The following is a 22,080-nucleotide window of genomic DNA, read 5'->3' as shown; positions in this document are numbered from 1 at the left end:
TTTAGGATCTACCCCACACTGGTGTGACCTCAACTGACTGATTATATTACATTGCACTGCATTATGGAAGGTAATCTAGTCTACCCAGGACCAACTGATCTAATCACACAATTATATCATAACAGCATTGGCCGAAATCAATACATATTTTAGGCGGATGCAATTCAATCGATAACACAGGACAAGGCTTCCTACAGGGCCGCTGTGGACAAGTCTTCTGATATTATGAACCTAGGTTCAGGATTCGGGCTTGACTGACAGGAAGGAGGGAGGCCCAAACCAAAACCAAACTCATTGCCGTCGAGTGGATTCCAACTCATAGTGACCCTACAGGACAGGGTAGAATTGCTCCATAGAGTTTCCAGGGGGTGGATGGTGGATTTGAACTGCCGATCTTTTGGTTAGCAGCCAAGTGCTTAACCACTGTGCCACCAGAGCTCCGGAGGGAGGCCCGATGGTGTTGATATAGGGGAGCAGTGCAGACTGATTGCTGGCTCAGGCAGCAAGGTGCAGGAGGCAGCTCTGGGGTGTGTGTGTGTGTGTGTGTGTGTGTGTGTGTGTGTGTGTGTGTGTGTGTGTGTGTGTGTGTGCGCGCGCGCGTGCGTGCATGTGGTCTGTGTGATGAGGACAGGGCATTGGGCTTTGGTGTTAGGCAGAATTTAAACCCTGGAGGTCTTACAAACTAGTTATGCAAGTTGCTTCATCTCACTGAAACTCAGTTTCTTAGCCTCTGAAATGGGGAAATGAATGCCTATCTCATAGGTGGTGGCGAGAGTTAATTGAAATAATGCATGTAAAGTGATTGGCGGGTTGTCTGCAACACAGTAGGCCCAATAAATGCTAAGCCTTTTATCCTACCTGCTTTGTCCCTGTGCCTGTGACAACTCAGTGGGGGACACCACGTTTGCCGGGATGGATTTTTCTCCCCCTCACTGCCTGTGTCTACAGTTGGGGAAGCTGAGGCAGGATGAAAGTTAGCAGCTGACTGCAGGCTGACAGGTCACTATGGGCCTATCGCAGGCACCCAGGAGATCCTGACTCCAGGCCAGTCTGAAGGCCCTCTGAGCCTGGCTCCTGCTCCAGCCACCTCCACCCACTCCTTTCCTCTGCTCTAGGCTTCAGCAGGCTGCCATGTGCCTTCTGCTGGCTCCTTTGGGCAACATGATCCCCTATTTGTCCTCCCTCCTCATTCAAGCCCCTTGGACCCAAGACCATTCTCTACTCCATCAGGGACATGCAGAGACCAACTCATGATTGGAGGCCTTGGGAAAATCCCTTACCCTCCCTGGGCCTCAGTTTCCACATTTGTAAATTGGAGGGATAGAGTGGATCTTCTCTAAGGTCAAGAGCTAATGGTCTTAGATTCTGGCCTCTGGCTTGGTCATTTCCTGTACCTGATATTGAAATGTGCTTACTCCTCCCTTTGCCCATTTCTAAAGTTATGACAAAGACACGAGATGCCTTTCATTAGGGTGGGCCTTAGCTGTCCCTGGCAGTCTGGCCTTGAATCCTTCCAGGCAAGGCTACAAGGGGGTTAAGTAGCCAGCATCCTTTGTGCTGTGTCAGCCCCTTCCGCTTGGCCACTGAGTGTCCCTCCCTGCTGGGTTACTCAACCCCCAGAATCCTGAGTGAAGCTTTTTGGTCTCTGGGTGCTGGCTCCTTCCATCCATTCCTGTTTTTTTTCCATCTAGCCTTTTAAAATAATTTTGGTTTTATTACTCTGAGCCCCAAGCTTTCCCTCCTGGAGTTTTCTGGAATTCCTCAATGCTTATAGTCGTTGTTAGCTACCCTCAAGTTGGTCCGCCCACCCCAATTCATGGCAAGCCCATGAACAAGGGAACAAAATGTTGCCCAGCCCTGCACCATCCCCATGCACAACGAGATCACACCATTGTGCTCCATAGGATTTTCAGAAGTAGGTCACCAGGCCTTTCTTCCTAGTCTGTCTTAATTTGGAAGCTCTACTGAAACCTGTTAAGCATCATAGCAACATGCAAGCCTCCACTAACAAACCAGTACTGGCTGTGCTTGAGGCACATTGGCCAGGAATCGAACCCAGGTCTCCTGCATGGAAGGCAGGATTTCTACCACTCAGCCACAACTGCTCCTATCCTCAGCCCTTAGAACCTTGGAAAGACTATTTTGAATATACTTAGAATCAGGAGACCTAATTCTGGTTTTGTAGCTCTGTCACTAGCTGACATTATGACCTCAACTTCACTAAGTGTTAATATCCCTGTCTGTAAAATGGGAAGGATAATTCTTATGTCACTGGGATGTTGTGAGAATTAATTAAAATGATGTGTGTGAAAGAGTGCTTTGTAAACGGTGACTTGCAAATATTTATTATTGTTGTTACTTAGCTGTCCTGACAGTGGCCTGGATATTTGCTTGTACCTTGTATGTACATGGGGATCACTTTCTTGAAGAAGCTCCTTAATGAGGCCCTCCTTGACTTCCATATTTAACATTGTAAGCCCCCAACTCCAGATCCCCCATCTGCTTCACTTCTTATTTCCATAGTACTTACCACTTTCCAACGTAGCACACAATTTACTTATTTATTATGTTTCTTGCTTATTGTCTGTTTGTCCCCAGCTACAAGTAGACCCTTCAAGGGCAGGGATCTTTCTTTGTTCGCTGATCTATCCTAAGCTCCTAGAACACTGCCTGGCATATAGTAAGCACCCACTAAATACACAGTGAATGAACATCCTGGCCGTACATCCCTGTCATATCCTGGAACAAAGAATCGCGAGTCCATTCCCTTCAAAGCTGACACTCAGCCCATCCTTTGGCACGTTGTTGATCAGGAAGGGGCTCTCCCAGCCCAGGTCCCTGCCCACTCAGAGCCCTTGGCCTTGGGTGGCTGAAGCCAGGGCAACCCAAGGGTAACGCTTCTCTCCTGGAGGTGGCTGGAGTGTAGTAAGAGCAGGGCTTAGCAGCAGTGGTGTCGATAGAGTTGGTGTCACCCAGTGCGGTAACTCATGGTGTCACCCCCCCAGGGAACTCCTCCCATACCAGACCATACAGAATCCAGCCAGGCCCCCAGGGCCCCCGGCACCGCTGCCTGTAGGTGCTCCTGTGCCACATGCACCACGGCCTCAGCCCCTCAGGCTGCATACCCTAGGACCCAGTGCCCATCGGCTGCCTCCTCCTGCACCAGCATCTGGCCCAGCTGCGCCACAGCGCACTCACCTGTGCCCATGCCCAGCCTGGGGCCCGCCAGCATCTTACGCACCAGCGCCCACGGCTCGCACCGCACAAAAAATTTATGGACAGTCATTTTAGTGTTACCCCCTTTGACAGTGTCACCCGGTGTGGTCCGCACCACACCCCACACCCTCTTAGTGGTGCCATTGCTTAGGAGACCCTTTGGAATGCCAGGAGAATGGTGAGGGGCTGCAGCAGCTATAAAGGGGTCTCTTTCCAGTTCTTTCCCTCTCTCAGGCCTTGGAAGAGACCCATGAGTCCCCTTCCCTGGGCTATGGGTTTGAAGAGGGAGGGCTCAAAGGGAGTCATCAGAGGTGGATACTCACTCGTAGACCTCCAGCCAGACCAAATGGGAAGGGCTTTATTTTCCCTAGTCTGAAGTCACAGAAGCCCTGCTGCTGATTTTTGAGGAGAGTTGGTGATGGGGAGAAAGACCTGCATCTCAGCTGAGAACTCCTTATCACTGCCACCACCCCTGCAGGGGACGCTGGGAGTGTAGACGGTTTGCGGAGGGCCCCTCTGCATTCAACTCCCTGCTGGCCCAACAGATCCCTGCCCCAGCAGAGACCCCTTAGAGTGACCAGTGGGTCTGAAGCACTCCTTTCCAGCCAGAGGGAGGAGAGAGGCAAGCCTTCTCCCTCTGCCACCCTCGATCCAGTGCAGACACCTCTGGGCTGGTGAGTGTATTAGTTTGCTAGGGCTGCTATAACAAAGCACCACAAAGGGGGTGGCTTAAACAGCATTCATCTATTCTTTCACAGTTCTGAAGGCTAGTAGTCCAAATTCAGGGTATCAGCAGGGCCATGCTCCCTCTGAAGACTCTAGGGGAAGATCTTTTCTTCTCCCTGGCTTCTGGTAGTCCCAGGCATTCCTTGACTTATAGCTGCAGCATAACTCCACTGTCATGTGGCCATCTTCCCTCTGTCTGTCACTTGTGTACCTTCTCCTCTTTTATAGGACTCCAGTCAGATTGGGTTAGGACCCACCCTACTGCAGTATGACCTTATGTTAACTGAGAACATCTTCAAAGACCCTATTTACAAACAAGGTCATGTTCACAGGCACCAGCAGTTAGGACTTCAGCATGTCTTTTGATAGGACACACTTCAATCTATAAAGGTTTATCTAGAATTATGGTAACAATGATGAATCTTTTGGTTAGGACTGGGTAGGATCAGGGTTGTAGTTAGGGTAATATTCTATTTAATAGTAGAGCGGTGGTTAGAGTAAGATTAGAGGTAAAACTTTAGTGTGGTATTAGGATGAGGTTGTGGTTAGGGTTGGATTAGGGTTACAGTTAGGGTTAGTTTAGGGTTATGCTAGAATAGAATTTAGGACAGTGGGTTTTTTCAAGTGTAATGTGGTTATTGTTTTAACCTACCCTTTACAGAGCCTTATTGAGTAAGCAGACCATACTATGTGAAGCACTTTACAGGCACCACATAATTTAATTCTGGGAGACAATATTGCCTAATGGTTAAGAGCATGGGCCGTGAGTCAGACAGACCTCAGTTCCATCTGATTCTATTGCTTACCAGCCATTTCATATTGTGTGAGTTTCTTTACCTCTCTGAATCTTGGTGTAAATTGATGATGATGCTAATACTGCCCAAATAGGATTGTGGTCAAAATAAAATAAGAGAATATAGAAAAATTGCCGAGTCACATTGTGAAGTGCTCAATAAAAGCAAAACCAAACTTGTTGCCATCGAGTCGATTCTGACTCCTAGTGACCCTATAGGACAGAGTAGAACTGCCCCATAGGGTTTCCAAGGAGCAGCTGGTGTATTCAAACTGCTGACCTTTTGGTTAACAGCCTAGCTCTTAACCACTGCTCCACCAGATCTCCTGAAGTGCTCAGTACTCGATAGCTAGTATTTTTCCTAATCTATGTCAGTTAGGAGACTGCACCCAGCAGGAAACAGATGACATACTTGATGGGGAAGGTTTAGTAAAGGGTCTGTTTACCAACGGTTAGAGGAAGACAACAAAAGATGGTAGAGCATCTGTTATGGATTAAATTGTGTTTCCCAAAAATATGTATTGTAAATCCAAGCCCCCTATACCTGTGGAATGGAAGAAATGATGATGTAGAAGGGCTAGATAGAAGATTTCAAAGGACAGCTCAAGAAGACAAAGTATTATAATGAAATGTGCAAAGACCTGGAGTTAGAAAACCAAAAAGGAAGAACACATTCAGCATTTCACAACCTGAAAGAACTGAAGAAAAAATTCAAGCTTCAAGTTGCAATATTGAAGGATTGTATGGGCAAAAAATTGAGCAACTTAGGAAGCATCAAAAGACTATGGAAGAAATGCACAGAGTCACTATACGGAAAAGAACTTGTAGACATTCAACCATTTCAGGAGGTAGAATATAATCAAGAACCCGTGGTAATGAATGAAGAAGTCCAAGCTGTACTGAAGGCATTGGTGAAAAACAAAGCTCCAAGAATTGATGGAATACCAATTGAGATGTTTCAACAAATGGATGCAATGCTGAAAGTGCTTACTTGTCTATGCTGAGAAATTTAGAAGACAGCTTCCTGGCCAACTGACTGGAAGAGATCCATATACATGCCTATTCCAAAGGTGACACAATGGAATGTGGAAATTATTGAACAATGTCATTAATATCACATACAAGTAAAATTATGCTGAAGGTAATTCAAAAACAGTTGCATCATTGACAGGGAACTGCCAGAAGCTCAAACATGATTCAGAAGAGGATGTGGAATGAGGGGTATCATTGCTGATGTCAGATGGATCTTGGCTGAAAGCAGAAAATACAAGACAGATGTTTACCTGTGTTTTATTGACTATAGCAAAGGCATTCGATTGTGTGGATCGTAACAAGTTATGGATAACATTTCAAAGAAGGGGAATTCCAGAACACTTAATTGTCCTCATGAGGAAACCAGGAGGCAGCTGTTTGAACAGAACACGGGGATACTGCACGGTTCAAAATCAGGAAAGGTGTGTGTCAAGGTTGTATCCTCTCACCATACTTGTTCAGTCTATGTGCTGAGCAAATAATCTGAGAAGCTGTACTGTATGAAGAATAACATGGCATCAGGATTGGAGGAAGGCTCATTAACAACCTGCAATATGCAGATAGCACAACCTTGATTGCTGAAAGTGAACAGGACGTGAAACACTTAATGATGAAGATCAAAGACTACAGCCTTCAGTATGGATTACGCCTTAACATAAAGAAAACAAAAAATCCTCACAAGTGGACCAAAAAGCAACATCATGATAAACGGAGAAAACATTGAAGTTGTCAAGGATTTCATTTTACTTGGACCCACAATCAATGCCTATGGAAGCAGCAGTCAAGAAATCAAATGACTTATTGCATTGGGCAAATCTGCAAAAGGCCTCTTTAAAGTGTTAAAAAGCAAAGTTGTCCCCTTGAGGACTAAGGTGTTTCTAATAAAAGCCATGGTATTTTCGTTATTTTTTTCAAAACCATGGTATTTTCAATGGCCCCATACAAAAGCAACAACAACAACAATAAAAGCATACAAAAGCTTGACAATGAATAAGGAAGACTGAAGAAAAATTGATGCATTTGAATTATGATGTTGGTGAAGAATCTCGGATATACCGTGGACTGCCAGAAGAACGAACAAATCTGTCTTGGGAGAAGCACAGCCAGAATGTTCCTTAGAAGCCAGAATGGTGAGACCTTCGTCTCACATACTTGGGACATGTTATCAGGAGGGACCAGTGCCTGGAGAAGAACATCATGCCTTGTTAAGTAGAGAGTTAGGGCAAGAGAAGAAGACCCTCAATGAGATGGACTGACACAGTGGCTGCAACAATGGGCTCAAACATAGCAATGATTGTGAGGATGGCGAAGGACTGGGTAGTGTTTCGTTCTGTTGTACGTAGGGTTGCAGTGAGTTGGAATCGAAGGTATCTAACAACAACAACAGCAACATACCTGTGGTTATAATCCCATTTGGGAATGGGCTTTCTTTGTTATGTTATTGAGACCTAGTATATGTTGCCGTAAAAATTAGCACAGCGTGCTTTCCAAAATACCTGGGGGGAGGGGTGCGCATTATTCAAGTAAAAATACAGTAGTGTACGGTGTATCTTAAATCAATCTCTTCTGAGACATAAAAGAGCAGATTAACCAAGAAGCAAGCAAGCAGAGACGGGGGAAGAGAGACGCCACATGAAGCTCACCAAGGAGCCAAGAAACAGAAGCTGAAAAGAGACAAGGACCTTCCCTCAGAGCCAACAGAGATAGAAAGCCCTCTCGTAGAGCTGGCACTCTGAGTTCGGACTTCTAGCCTCCTAGACTGTGAGAAAATAAATTTCTGTTTGTTAAAGCCACCACTTGTGGTATTTCTGTTATAGCAGCACTAGATAACTAAGACAGCATCCTAGTGGGTAGCAGTGTAGGAAAGCCCTTAATCCTCTAGGTCTAATGGGGCAAGAGGTCAAGGGTTACTGGAACCCAGAGTATAGCTACAGCTGTGGCCTCCAGTAGAAGAACACAGCCACTTTCTACCCACAGTGGCCCTTCTAAAGGTATGGGAGGATCCATATCTCCACTCACTCTTCTCCTGCCCTCTGGCCTCTTGCTGGGGCCCATGTTTGGCTGAACTGGACTGGAAAGCAGCAAGTGAGGGAAATGACTGATACCATTTCAGTGACATATCTATGCAAAATAGGGCCTATGGCAATTAGTTTTAAATTGCTGAATGATCTCTCACAGCTGGCAATGGAAACTGTGATGACCCATAGAAACTGCTCACTGGCGCATCACTGCTCAGGCTGCACCCAGGGTACGCCTGTCATACCTTAGATACGCCTCTGCTGGATGCCTCCCAGGGCCCAGGCTGGGGTGGATCGGGTGAAGAAGGGTTTGGAGGGGCAAGTGGAAGACCTCTAGCACATTAACCAGTCCTCGCAATGACCCTATGAGTAGGATATTCCTATTACTTCACAGTGAGGAAACTGAGGGTAAGGGTGATTCCAGGCCAGGTCTCTCAACTCTTTGCTAAACAGCCTCTAGAGCAGTGAGCCCAGGTGAGTGCAGGGAGAATAAAGCTTGGCTTGAGCGCTCTGGACTGGGTCAGGCAAGGCATCCAGTGTCTTTTCAGAAAAGCACAGAAATCTAGTGAAAGCTTGGAGCAACACTCCCCACAGCCTTGTGTGGGGAGGGGAGGGAGCTTGTTGGGGTCATTAACACATTAATGTACGCAGTTTCCAGCATCTGTCTTAAAAAAAAGAAGCAACAAGAATTTCAAGCCTGTGGCTATACTCATTGCATTTAATGGATTTAAATCCTTTAGGATTTTTGTTTGGAAGGAGAATGTTAGGGAGACATGAAGCAAGAAGGGAATGGAAAGACAGTCAGAGCCCTTTTTCAGATACCCCAGAGAAGGTCTGTCCCATCTGGTTGTTTTGTACAGATCTGGTGGCTCAGTGAATGTCACCTTCTGGGGTGTATGAGTGTGCGTGTGTGTGCACGTGTGTACTTAATGTGTGCCCGCGTGTGTGTGAGTGCGCGCGTGTGAGAGCTGGGGCATGGGTGGAAGCCTGTGCTGAAAGAACATGCCTCAAGAATCATAATGGAGATTTTTCAGGCCCTGTGAATTCTCCTTTTGAGCTCAAGGTTTTCAAACATGTATCACGTTTCATCCCTTGTCCAGGATGTAGAGGAAGTTTCTGATTTATGGGTCCCGTAGTTTTTCCAGTTATGTGATCTTTAAATCTGCTGTCAGTTAATTAATTTGCCACTGTCAGAAAAGGCACTGGGAGCTTCCCAGGTGAAAATCACTTTACCAGAGCAAAGTGGTATTATGATAACAGTCATAAAAAAGTGACTCTGAAACGTATACTTTTTTCCACTTGTGGAACTAACTGAATCAATCTCTTAGCATTTCTCCTCATCCTCCCTCTAATCAGCAGCGCATGCACACACACACACGCACCCCGCCTCTGAAGAAACACTAAAAAAAAAAAAGTTGCTGTCGAGTTGATTCCGACTCATAGTGCTATCCTATAGGACAAAGTAGAATTGCCCCATAGGGTTTCCAACGTTGTAATCTTTATGGAAACAGACTGCCACATCTTTCTCCCGTGGAGCGGCTGGTGGGTTCAAACCGCCAGCCTTAACCACTATGCTACCAGGGCTCCTGGAAAACAAAAAAAAAAAACCAAACCCACTGCCATCGAGTTGATTCCAACTCATAGCGACCCTGTAGGATAGAGTAGAACTGTCCCATAGGGTTTCCAAGGCTGTGTGATCTTTACGGAAGCAGACTATGACATCTTTCTCCCGCAGAGCAGCTGATGAGTTTGAACTGCCAGCCTTTCAGTTAGCAGCCGAGTGCCTTAACCACTGTGCCACCAGGGCCCACTGGAGAGGCACTAAGGGGGAGGATTTAAGCCTTGCAGGATAATTTCCCAGGAAACAATTAAAAAGGGAAAGTGAGTTAAATGTCAAGTTGACTGAGGAGGATGGGTCTAAGACTGATTGCTTAGGACCCAGGGGGTGTGCATGTGTGTCTGTCTGTCTGTCTGCAGATGACATAGTTAAGATTGCTAAATAATCTCCGATAATGAAATGTAAAAACACACAGTTCTTTTGTTAGCCACATAGCTGTGGTTTTGTGTCCGTGATTCACTGTGGAAGTGAGTAGCTGCAACAGGCATTTTGTGGGTTTTTGTTTTTCTTTTTCATCTTATTTCTCCTAAAAAAATATTTGTGAAAGGTCTAAAATTCAAGGAAGTTGAGTGCTTTTTGAAAAGAAAAATCCCCATTCCTTGCAAAATAAAGGTTACAAATCAAAACCTCTTGGAGCGATCACATTTCTGCTTCCAGCCAGTCGTCTACACTGTATTTTCCTCCTGGGCCCTTAACCCATGACCGCTAACATTTCTACCCATGAGTGCACCACCAGGCTGGGGGCTGAGCAGGGGAGTGTTGGGGAGTAAGGGACATAGGCTGCATCAGAGACTTCCAGAGGGAGTCTGGTACTTTGGTGAGGTAGTATCCTCTGGAGACTCCAGCCAGGCCACACACCCTTTCAGGGCACATTCCTTGGAGAAGAAATTGATTCCACATTTCTTTCTTTTTTGACTGTCTTGGGTCAATGTCAGAGCACCTATGTGTGAGGGAGGAATTGTGAAATAATTTAAGCCTTGTAGTCAAATAGACCTGGGTTTGAGTCTCGGCTCTTCCTCTTAACAGTTGCCTAGTACAAGCCTCAATGTTCTCATCTGTAAAACGGGGGTGAGAATTACTACCTTATAGAATTGTTAGAAGGATTTACTAGTACGTGCAAATGCATCTGGTAGCTTTCAGGTCTTCTATGAATGGCACCCATTCTCTCTCTTTTTTTTAATTGTAGTTTAAGTGAAAGTTTACAATTCAAGTTAGTCTCTCATACAAAAATTTATACATACATTGTTATGCGACCCCAATTGCTCTCCCTATACTGTGACAGCACCCTCCTCCTTTCCACCCCTAATTTCCCGTGTGAATGGCACCCATTCTTATTTGTCCCTTGACTTGGGGTTAACTGAGCCTTTTGCCTGGATCAGAAAAGCAGTGATAATGACTACAAACTCTTGAGAATTTGCCCAGACCACTTGAAGGCGTTTCTGTCCCTAGTGAGGTTTCCTGACATAGTCAAGGATGAGCAGCAGGGTGGGGAACGTCACCACCAAAGGCAGACAGACCTCAGGCCATGACACCCCACCCTGGCACTTCCCTGTGGGTGGGGACCTCGGGCAAGCTAACAACATCTCTCTGCTTCCTTCAGTGTTCTCGTCTGTGAAATGGGGGATGATAGCTCCTATATAATAAGGTGGTTGTACTAATCAAGTAAGGTATCGAATGTAAACGACCTAGCAGAGAATAAAAAAAGAAAATGCCTATAGCAGGTGGCTGTCTTGCTCCCAACAGCTTGATGGGTTCTGGCAGTTACATTGCCAGACATTGCATGGAGATTTCTTAGGCTGGGGTCCTAGTTCCTGTAGAAATCTTCCTTCGTTTATGGCCCCGTGGTAGATTTTCAGACTGGAGGAAGAGCAGGCTGGCTACAGGCTGCCAGCACTTCGGCCAGCCCCTGAGGAGTGTGTCCTTGACCCAAGCACTCCCGATCCCTCCCCCCGCCAGCCTTTGTCTACAATGGGCTTGTCCAGGCAGGTCCAGTAGTGGGGTTACCTCATCTGGAGTCATAGGCCTGTGTTTGCTGTCGGATAAAGCAGGCCTGCTCAGCCTCCCTCTCTCTGTTTACGGGGTATATTATGGAAATCGAGAGGCCACAGGCTGGGAGCTTAGGATTTCAGGAGGTGGGAGCATCAGAGCCAAGCTGGTGGTGGTAAGATGCCCGTATATCAGGTTCTCCATGGCTTTGGGAAGCAGTCCTAGCTCAATCCCCTCAGCCTAAAGTCCATCCTCTCCCTCTTCCCCCTTCTTTCTTCTCCTCTAAGTTCCTGTCACACTTGCCAGGCGCCTGTAGGCCCTGCTTTGTGTTTTCATTCCCCTTTAATGGCTTCTCCTCTCCAACCACTTCCTTTTTTTGTACACTTCTTTGTAACTCTTGCAGGCAGCACTGACATAGCAGCTTGTGGTGATCACTTGGGTGGCAGTGGTGGAAGGGACACGATGAGCGTTAGAGTCCAGCAGACATGGGTTGGAATCCTGGGTGTTGTCACTCATGAGATAGGTGAGCTTGGGCCAGCTACTTACCTTCTCCACATCGGTAATATTTGGATAGTGAAACCTACTCCTCAGGTCTTTGGGGGAAATTGATAAGATGATGTTTGTCCAGTGCCTGGTGCTCAATTAGGGCTCAGGAAGCGTAGCTGTTATTTGATCAAGGTGGGCTGTGTGGAGAGTACTGAGGTTCTAGAAACTCTACCAACTCATTCCTGCCACCTTTTTGGGGCCACAAAGATACCCAGAGGAGGAGATACAGCTGGACAAGAGTCACTGTGGTCTGCTCTCTGCCCCTCAGCACGGCTGGCTTCCTGTCCTTGGACTTGGGCAGGACCATCCCCTTCAGCGCCAGCAGACATCCTAATCCAGTAGCCAGGGGAGGCCCAGACCTTGATCTGGTCTCAGCAGCACGTTCCAGGTACATCTTTACTGTCCTTTAGTTCAACATTCCCAGGTATCTGCTCCATAACAACCTGTGCCCAGAGGGAATTTCTTCCAGTTAGTTCCCATAACCACATCCCTCAATAGGTATTCCAAGCAATAAGCCAGGTATAAATAACTTTATCCTTGTGTGAATCCCACACTCCCTGTTACTTCCTCTGCCATTCATTCTGTGTGTGTCTTGGGTGGGTTTTCAGGCCAGTTGGAAGAAAAGATGCTCAAAACAGGGGTTATCTCTGAGTCAGACATCTGATAAGGCCTTTATTCAGACTTAGGCATGGAACCCACCCAGTCTTCCTTTCTTGCTTCCTTCCCTTCTTTCCTCCCTCCCTCCCTCCTCCAACAAGTCTATGTTCCTACAGGGCACTTGGCCAGGCATGGGGAGTACTAGATGACTTGGACCCAGGCCTTGCGTCTAGAAGCTCAAATCCACCCGGGGCGATCCCACATACACAGGTAGCAAAAGCACCAGCCTGTGAAAAGGCCTTTATGAGCGGTCCAGGCATGTGCTCAGGGAGGCAGAGGGAAGGGAGACCTTCCTTTTATGCACAGGATGAGGCCCAGACACTTGGTCGGGGAGGCCTACAGCCCAGCCCCAAAGTACAGTTCTCAAGTATAGTACAAAGATTTAGAGGCAAGGCTCTGGAGCCAGAATAGCTGCAGAATATTCTGTGTTTGATTCCTATCTCTGCTAGTTATTCAGTGTGTGACCCTAAGCAAGCTCCCTAACCTTTCTGTGCCTCATCTATAAGATGGGGATAATAATAGTAACACCTACCTCCTAGGGTTGTTGTGATGATTAAATGAGCTCAAATATGTAAAGTGCTTAGAACAGTGCCTGGCATATAATAGGCACTATGTAGCTATTTGTTGGAGTTCCTGGGTGATGCAAATGGTTAACACGTTCGGCTGCTAACCGAAAACTTGGAGGTTCAAGTCCACCCAGAAGTGCCTTGAAAGAAAGGCCTGGTGATTTTAAAAAAAATCAGCCATTGAAAACCCTATGGAGCACAGTTCGGACACACGTGGAGTTGCCATGAGCTGGAGTTGACTCAAAAGCAAGTGGTTTAGCTATTTCCTATTAATATTGTCATCTTTGGCCTGTCTCGCTTTCCCCTTAACCAGACAGGGCCTGTTACCCTCTGACTACCACTGCTGGCTAGCTTGTGCCTGCATTTGTCCCTCTGTGCTCAGGGGTCTCTCTGCCTTGGCTGGACTCTACCCGCCCCACGCCTTCTCTGGCTCACATAACATAACCCCTAAGAGGCCTTCCCCAAGCACGAAGTCTCAGGGCTGCCCCTGCCTAGAGAGGCCCAGTGCATCTTGGCTGGACACCTCAGCTGGCCCTGATACTACTGGCACCTGCTGCTCTCCTGCTTTCCCTCCTGGGATTGTTATGAAACATTCACGCGCAGAGTCTTATCCCAGGGCCACTGAATAGGGGGGTGCTCATTGCACCCTGCACGGAGGTACCAGTTGGGGATGAATGGGGCTAAAATCGGGCCTGGGCTGTGCTCAGTAGGCCCTGGGACTGGGCTGCATTAGCCTGAAGGAAGTGGGGCAACCCCGTGTGTGTCAGAGTAGAACTGTGCTCCATAGGGTTTTCAATGACTGATTTTTTGGAAGTAGATCACTAGGCCTTTCTTCCAAGGCACCACTTGGTGTACTCGAACCTCCAATCTTTCAGCAACCTTTTAGCAGCCCAGCATGTTAACTGTTTGTACCACCCAGGGCCTCCTAAATTGGCCACCCAAAGGGGGCCACTTTTCTAACTTACATGAAAGCATGTAAATTTTCATCTGCCCCCTGCCTCGCCCTCTAGACCATAAACTCTCTGCAGCAAGATGCCTTCTCCACGGTGCCTGCATAGACCTGTACACTTTACAAGGCACTCCTAAGTGTACCTTGGAAGTAGTTGAATGATGCATTAATGAAATACAGGCTCCCTGCAGCTGACAAGTCTTCCTGGGGGGACACAGAGCCAAAGGCTTCAGATTGCCTGCTGGCCCTGGCTGGCTGTGGAGCAGGGCACAGCCTGGGCGAGGCAGATGCTGTCATGAGGCAGGAGAGCTGGGCTCTGCCATGGGGAAGTTCGAAGTTTAGTGTGATACATATTCTGAGGGCAGCAGCTGTGTGCCCAGTGCTGTGACGAATCCGTGGAGGATATAAAGAAGGTAAGACCCAGTCCCTGTCCCTCTGTGGGGGTCTGTGTCTCTGGTGGAGCCACAGCCCTTTGAGTGGTCCTGCTGAGCACACAAGGAGGCCAAGTTGCTCTTGGAGGGGCTTTTTCCTGGTGGGAGGGGGCTATTGCACCAGCATTTTGACACTTAGGGAAAACTAGGTAGAAAATGACAGGTGTTTCCCAGGGCCCTGGGCAGCCCCTCAGGCCACCTTCTGCTCCTGCTTCTGCCCCCAGAGGTGCCCCAGGTTTGACCTCAGTGCTGGGCAGCCAGCGCTGGCTTTCCTGCCTTGCTCACTTGCTTAGGCAGGAGAGAACAAAAGTGATGCAGAATCTCTAGGGGCGAGGGCTTGGCAACCGAACACCAGGCAGGCTGCTTAGTGGAAAAGTGCAAGCAGCTGACAAGGCGTGTGGGGCCTGGAGGGTGGAAGAGAGGGATGCGGCTCAGAGGAGCCTCTGGACCCTCCTAGACTGAGGCAGGACCAGGCCTGAGGCCAGGGCTGGGTGCCTCACAGATGTTCCCTGGGACGCTTAGAGCCTGGCGCCGCCCTCTGCCTCTTAGTTACCTGCAAGGAAACAGGGATGCTTGTGTTCCCTGCGGAGCTGGCTCAGGGAGTGGAGCAGGGTGTGGTTCTGGGGAGGAGAGACTCCCCCAGGGGTCCGCCCTCTCCACCCCTGCCCCAGCCTGGCAAGGGCATCCCTGGGGTCTGTGTAGAGCTCCACCCCTCTCAGGCCTGGGTGTGGCCATGGAAAAAACTAGAGGCACAGAGCCACTGAGCAGGGGAGACGTGACTCACATGCAACAGGGTGGGGCTGGGTGGGGGCCTTGGGCTGACTGGTGAGGCGGAAGGGGCTGGGTGTGGGAAAAGCAGGAACAGAAGGAACAGCAGTAGGAGCAATCTTGAGACACTTGAGGAGGGGCCGGTTCTCACCCTTTGGGGATGGGCACCAGGGTGTGAGAATACCGGAGCTGATAGTGCTCAGCAGTGAAACAGACAGCCGTGGGTGCTGGGCGCTGGCTGAGTATGCCACCTCCCACATGTCTCTGGGAAGTGATGAGCCCCACACTCCACCTTGAGTGGGAGTGCCTTCTACTGCATCTCTGGCACATGGGAATACAGCTTACAGGATTCCAGTGACAGGAGCTGCCTGCCTCACGGGGGGTCACCACTTTGCTGGGCAGCTCTGGATCTTCAGAAAGCCTTCCCCACACTGTGATGAAACTCGCTCCCCTGGGACACTGGTCCCAGTTCTGTCCTCTGGAGATCCAGTCTCTTTCCCTCACCACAGCCCTTCTAACACCTGATAGCAGACAGCAAGGTTCAGGAGGATGCTGACTCTCCCAGGCTAAGCCAGTCAGGTATGAGGGCAGTCTACAAGGGGGCAAGGAATGCAGTGAGGGCAGGCAGAGGAAACTTCTAACCACACACTTAGAAGCCAAGATAGACCTTCTGTGATCAAATCCAGGCTCCTCTGTTTTTTATCTCTGTGCTGTCCATTACAGAGCCCTGGTGGCACAGTGCTTAAAGTGACTGACTGCTAATTTAAAGGTCAGTAGTTTGAAACCACCAGCGACTCCACAGGAGAAAGATGTGGCAGTCTTCTTCCATAGAGATTTACAGCCTTGAAAAGCCTATGGGGTCGCTAAGAGTTGGAATTGACTCGATGGCAGTGGGTTTGGATTTTTTTTTTTTTTTTAGCCACAAGTGAAAGGAGCCCTGGTGGCACAAAAGTTAAGCACTCAGCTGCTAACCAAAAGGTTGGCAGTTTGAGTCCACCCAGTTGCCCCATGGAAGAATAACATGGCAGTCTGCTCCCAAAAAGATTGCAGCCTAAAAACCCTATGGGACAGTTCTACTCTGCCATATGGGATAGCTATGAGTCGAGATGGACTCCAAGGCACCTAACAACAACAGCCACGTGTGGCCCTTTAAATTTAATTTAATGTAGAATTCAGTTCCTTAGCCACACCAGCCATATTTCCAAGTGCTCAAAAGCCACAGGTGGCTAGGGTATTGGATAGCATAGACTATAGAGTATCCCATCATCACAGAAAGTTTTACTGGACAGCACAGTTCTAGATGAATGATCTTAGACAAGTTCTTTAACCTGTCTGTGCCTCAGTTTCCTTTTCTGAAAAGTGGGGTTAATAACAGTACCTAGACTCTAAGATTATTGTGAAGATTAAATTCATTGTTGCTTTGTTAGGTGCCATCAAGTTGGTTCCGACTCACAGCAACCCTACGTATAATAGAACGAAACGTTGCTCAGCCCTGTGCCATCCCTACAATTGCTGCTATGTTTGAGCCCATTGTTGCAGCCACTGTGTCAATCTATCTGTTTGAGGGTCTTCCTCTTTTTCCCTAACCCTCTGCTTTACCAAGTATGATGTCCTTCTCCAGGGACTGGTTCCTCCTGATACCATGTCCAAAGTATGTAAAATGAAATCTCTCCATCCTCGCTTCTAAGGAGCATTCTGCCTGTACGTCTTCCAAGACAGATTTGTTCATTCTTTGATGTTATGCAAATATAACCCAAAACCAACCAAACTCGTTGCCGTCGAGTTGATTCCGACTCATAGTGACCCTATAGGACAGAGTAGAACTGCCCCACAGAGTTTCCAAGGAGTGCCTGGTAGATTTGAACTGCCGACCTTAACCACGACACCACTAGGATTTCCACAAATACAACAGTTAACACACAATTCTTAGCACAAAACTAGTGCATAAATTTTCATTTTTATTGTCTAGGACACATGGGGCAGGGTTAAAGATTCTCCCCTCCTCACAGTGACACTAGGAACACCACACACCTGGCACCTTTGATACCTGCAGGCTTGAGAAGATGGCCGTCCATTCTTATCCCATGTACAGGGCAGCTGGGGTCTCCCCTGCTCAGTCCTGAAGCTATCCACCACTTAGAATCAGCCGGCCACTGGCATCTGTGCCAATGGCACAGAGTCTCCACCCCTCTATCCTCCAGGCCTGGGCAGCCCCTTGTTCCATGCTGAGGCAGGACAGGCTTGTGCTCAGCTTCCTCCCCTGCAGCTGGACGTTTGGAGTTGTCAGCAGCACAACTCAGGTCCCAGGGGTTTGGCAGCCAAGGGCCAAAGCCTGGGTGTGAGGCCTGCCTGGCCAGCCGGGAAAAGAGGAGCAGAGGCTCAGCAAGGGCTTCCCCCTGCTTACCAGCCACACAGATCCTCAGTAGAGATGGAGCCCAGGGTGGAAGGGACCTAGGCGATGCTAACCTTGCCTGAGCTGAGCCTGCAGTCATGGGAAGGAGCAGGCTTTGTCCCTTTAGCCGGGAGCAGAGACAGAATTCTGGAAACTCCTTCCTCTGTTAATGCTTTCCGCTTGTTCCCCCTACCTCTCTGGCTGCTACTTCTCAGATGCCTTTGTAGCCTCTTTCTTCCTCCTCCTGCCCTGTAAGTGTCAGTGTTCCCCAGGGCCTCTCCTCTGCCCTTTATTCTCTCTTTACTCCTATATTTCTCAAAGTGTTTAGATGTCAGAGCACCTGGAAGTCATAAGGAATACCAGGAACTATCAATATAGCTAATTCCTGGATTAGAGCTGTGAACAGTTTTATTAGCAGAAACTATGACTATTGTCTGCATGTGCAAAATAAAAACCTGGCCACAGGCACGCGCATGTGTACATGAGAAGAGCAAGTTGTCAAACGAAGTGTGATGGGCTGTTGCCACGTTTTCCCATTAATATTCATTTACTATTTGTTCATTTATTTTATCGTGTGCTAGCAGACAAGTGGTAGTGGGCACCAAATGTTGGAGAAGAATTTACGGGAGCAAAACTTAAAACTGAGACCATTCTGTTCATTAACACGTTTTTCCCCCTTAAAATTGGGAAGTGTTAGCAGAGTTAACGCCTCAGTCCAGCAGTGGAACCCTGAAGCGTAGTTTGTTCTACGTACTCTCCTGAGTGATATCATCCACCTCCTTAACTTTATAACCACCAACTTGACGTGTATGACTTCCCTGACTCTATCTGCAGTCCCAGTCTCTCTTCTGTGTTCTGGATGCATAGAACCATCTGCTTTCTGGGAGTGTCCATTTTGAGACCCCAAATGTACTGAACGCTCAACATGCCCAAAACCAAACCCATCATCTACTTCTTCAATCTCTCATTTTTGAGATCTTGGTTCCTGGAATTCCTTCCACCCAGTTGTCCAAACCAGAGCTGGGAATCATCTATGTCTCCTAATTTTATCTGGAATCCATGCCCTCTTCTTGGTTCCATCCTTGGTTCAGGCCTTGGTCACTGCTTGCCTTCCAGATGGCCTCCAGCCTTCCCCTTTCTGATCCATCCACCACCAGGCAATCTTTCACCAGAAGAATCATTCTAAAATGCCCATCCCATCATGTCCTAGAGTTGCTCAAAGACCATGAGTATCTCAAGGCTAATATGTAGCTCCTCCGTGTCCCCACACTTCTGCTGGGGCACTGGTCCCTTTGTCCAGCCTCCATCCAAGCTGAGAGGGTAAGAAGGTCTTTCTTTGTCCAGTATGTGGCAGGCACTTCTTGAATGAGTAGAAGAGGGCAGCTGCTCCTCAGATCATGTCATTTCCTGGCTTCAAAATTTCCAGGAACCTTCCCCTCCTTTATATTCAATGAAACCCTGATGCCTTCCCCTGATATTTCAAGCTCTCTACCATATGGAACCAAAATTATCATTCTTTAATCCCTCAAAGCCTCAGTGTCCTCATCTGTAAAATGGCAATAAACAACACCAACAAAATGGTGAGGTGGCTTTAGACTGAAGTTACCTGGTTTGGTAACCTGGTTTTTGAACTTATGATTTCTGTAACTTTCACCAAGGTATATAATGTTCTTACATTTCCATTTTCTCAACTATAAAATGTATAGTTGAGATGTTGTTGTTAGGTGCCGTTGAGTTGGTTTCGACTCATAGCGACCCCATGTACAACAGAACAAAACACTGCCCTGTCCTGTGCCATCCTCACAATCACTGTTATGCTTGAGCCCATTGCTGCAGCCACTGTGTCAATCCATCTCGCTGAGGGGCTTCCTCTTTTTTGCTGACCGTCTAGTTTACCAAGCATGATGTTCTTCTCCAGGGACTGGTCTCTCCTGATACCATGTCCAAATTACGTGAGACAAAGTCTTGCCATCCTCATTTCTAATGAGCATTCTCGCTGTACTTCTTCCAAGACAAATTCATTCCTTCTTCTGGCAGTCCATGGTATATTCTATATTCTTTGTGAACACTGTAATTCAAAGGCATCAATTCTTCTTTGATCTTCCTTATTGATTGTCCAGCTTTTGCATGCACATGAGGTGATTGAAAATACCATGGCTTGGGTCAGGCACACCTTATTTTGTATGTATATGTACATATATATATATACATACTATATATATATCTATATATACAATATATGTGTTGTATATATAGAGTTGCTATGAGTCAGAATTGATAGCAATGGGTTTGTTTTGTTGTTGTTTTGTGTATATATATATGTGTATATATATACACACACAAAATATAGTATATCTCTATCTCTGTCTCTATATCTATATCCATACAATGTATCTATACAACGTATCTATACATATATGTATCTATACAATGTGTTAAAAAAACCCGTTGTCGTGGAGTCAATTCCGACTCATAGCCTGTAGGACAGATTAAAGCTGCCCCATAGGGTTTCCAAGGCTGTAATCTTTATGGAAGCAGACTGCCGCATCTTTCTCCTGTAGAGTGGCTGGCGGGTTCGAAACACTGACCGTTTGCTTAGCAGCCCAGCGCTTAACCACTGCACCACCAGGGCTCCTTATACAATGTGTAGATATATTGTATATAGTTGCTATATACATATGGAGCCCTCCTGGTGCAGTGGTTAAGAGCTACGGCTGCTAACCAAAAGGTCAGCAGTTCGAATCCATCAGCTGCTCCTTGGAAACCCTATGGGGCAGTTCTACTCTGTCCTATAGGGTTGCTATGAGTCGGAATTGACTCGATGGCAACAGGTTTGGGTTTTATATATATACACATATAAAAGGAGCCCTGGTGGTGCAGTGGTTAAGCGCTCTGCTGCTAACTGAAAGGTTGGCGATTTGAACTCACCAGCTGCTTCCATAAAGATTATAGCCTTGGAAACCTTATGGGGCACTTCTACTTTGTCCTACAGGGTCTCTATGAGTTGCCATCTACTTGATGGCAACGGGTTTGGTTTTTTTGGTATATACATATAATGTATGACCAGTACCTAGCTCTTCGGGGTATGGAGATAGTGCACTAAGGTTCTGGATAATTCATGTATGATGCATTATTGGCACAGAACCTGCCACAGAGTCAGCATTCATTAAACTGTGGTGCCAGTTTGTTACCCAGCCACCCATTCCCCACTCCCTGCCAGTCCCATATACACAGATACCCACTGTTATTAATTTTCTTCCTTCCAAGGTTGCCTTATGAATATGCACATAAATGCAGCAACTTATTTTCTCTATTTCTACACAAAAGGTTACATGCCCTACATCAAGAATTCACAAACGGACAAATATTGTATGAGACCTCTATTGTAAAAACCCATGAAAAAGTTTACACACAAAAAGTAACAATCTTTGTTGGTTACAAGGGATGGGAGGGAAATACTAAATTGGCAATAGATAAGCGGTAACTTTGGTGAAGAGTGAGACAGTACACAATACTGGGGAAACCAGCACAGCTTGTACAAGGAAAGGTCATGGAAGCTCCCTAGACACATCCAAACTCCCTGAGGGACTGAATTGCTGGATGGAGGGCTGTGGGGACTATGGTCTCGGGGAACATTTAGCTCAATTGACATAACACAATTTATAAAGATAATGTTCTACATTCTACCTTGGTGAGTAGCGTCTGGGGTATTAAGAGCCTGTGAGCAGCCATCTAAGATACTCCACTGGTCTCACCCCTTCGGGAGAAAGGGAGAATGAAGAAAACAGGATACAAGGAAAAGATTAGTCCAAAGGACTAATGGACCACAGCCACCCAGGCCTCTACCAGACTGAGTACAGTACAGCTAGATGGTGCCAGGCTACCACCACTGACTGCTCTGACTGGGATCACAACAGAGGGTTCTGGACAGAGCTGGAGAAGGATGTAGAACAAAATTCTACCACACACAAAAAAAGGCCAGATTTACTGGCCTGAAAGAGACTGGAGAAACCCCGAGTGTATGGCCCCCAGACCCCTTCTAGCTCAGTGGTGAAATCACTTCCAAGGTTCACCGTTCAGCCGGGGATTGGACAGTCTCATATAACAAAACGGGACTAATGAGGCACAGCAGTCCAGGGACAAGGACTAGAAGGCAGAAGGGGACAGGAAAGCTGGTGATAGGTTGAGAAGGGACAGTGTTGACATGTAGTGGGGTTGTTAACCATTGCCACAGGGCAACATGTGTACTAACTGTTTAATGAGAAACTATTTTGTTCTAAGTAAACTTCAGCACCACAAAAAAAAGCACTACAAAATGACAGCAACAAACTCACATCAATAATTACACTGAATGTAAATGGACTCAATGCACCCATAAAGAG

At 47.2% G+C, this 22,080-nt stretch overlaps 1 protein-coding gene across 1 annotated transcript in view; it reads left to right on the top strand.

Moving 5' to 3' along the window:
• LTBP2 (latent transforming growth factor beta binding protein 2) overlaps positions 1-22,080 on the top strand; it is a 121,211-nt gene that overhangs the window by 33,725 nt on the left and 65,406 nt on the right. The gene's annotated exons all lie outside the window — the stretch shown is intronic.

Source organism: Trichechus manatus, unplaced genomic scaffold (assembly GCF_000243295.1).
Source record: "Trichechus manatus latirostris isolate Lorelei unplaced genomic scaffold, TriManLat1.0 scaffold00010, whole genome shotgun sequence".
NCBI lineage: Eukaryota > Metazoa > Chordata > Mammalia > Sirenia > Trichechidae > Trichechus > Trichechus manatus.
Note: the sequence above shows the minus strand (reverse complement) of the source record. Positions and strands in the feature narration are given on the sequence as shown.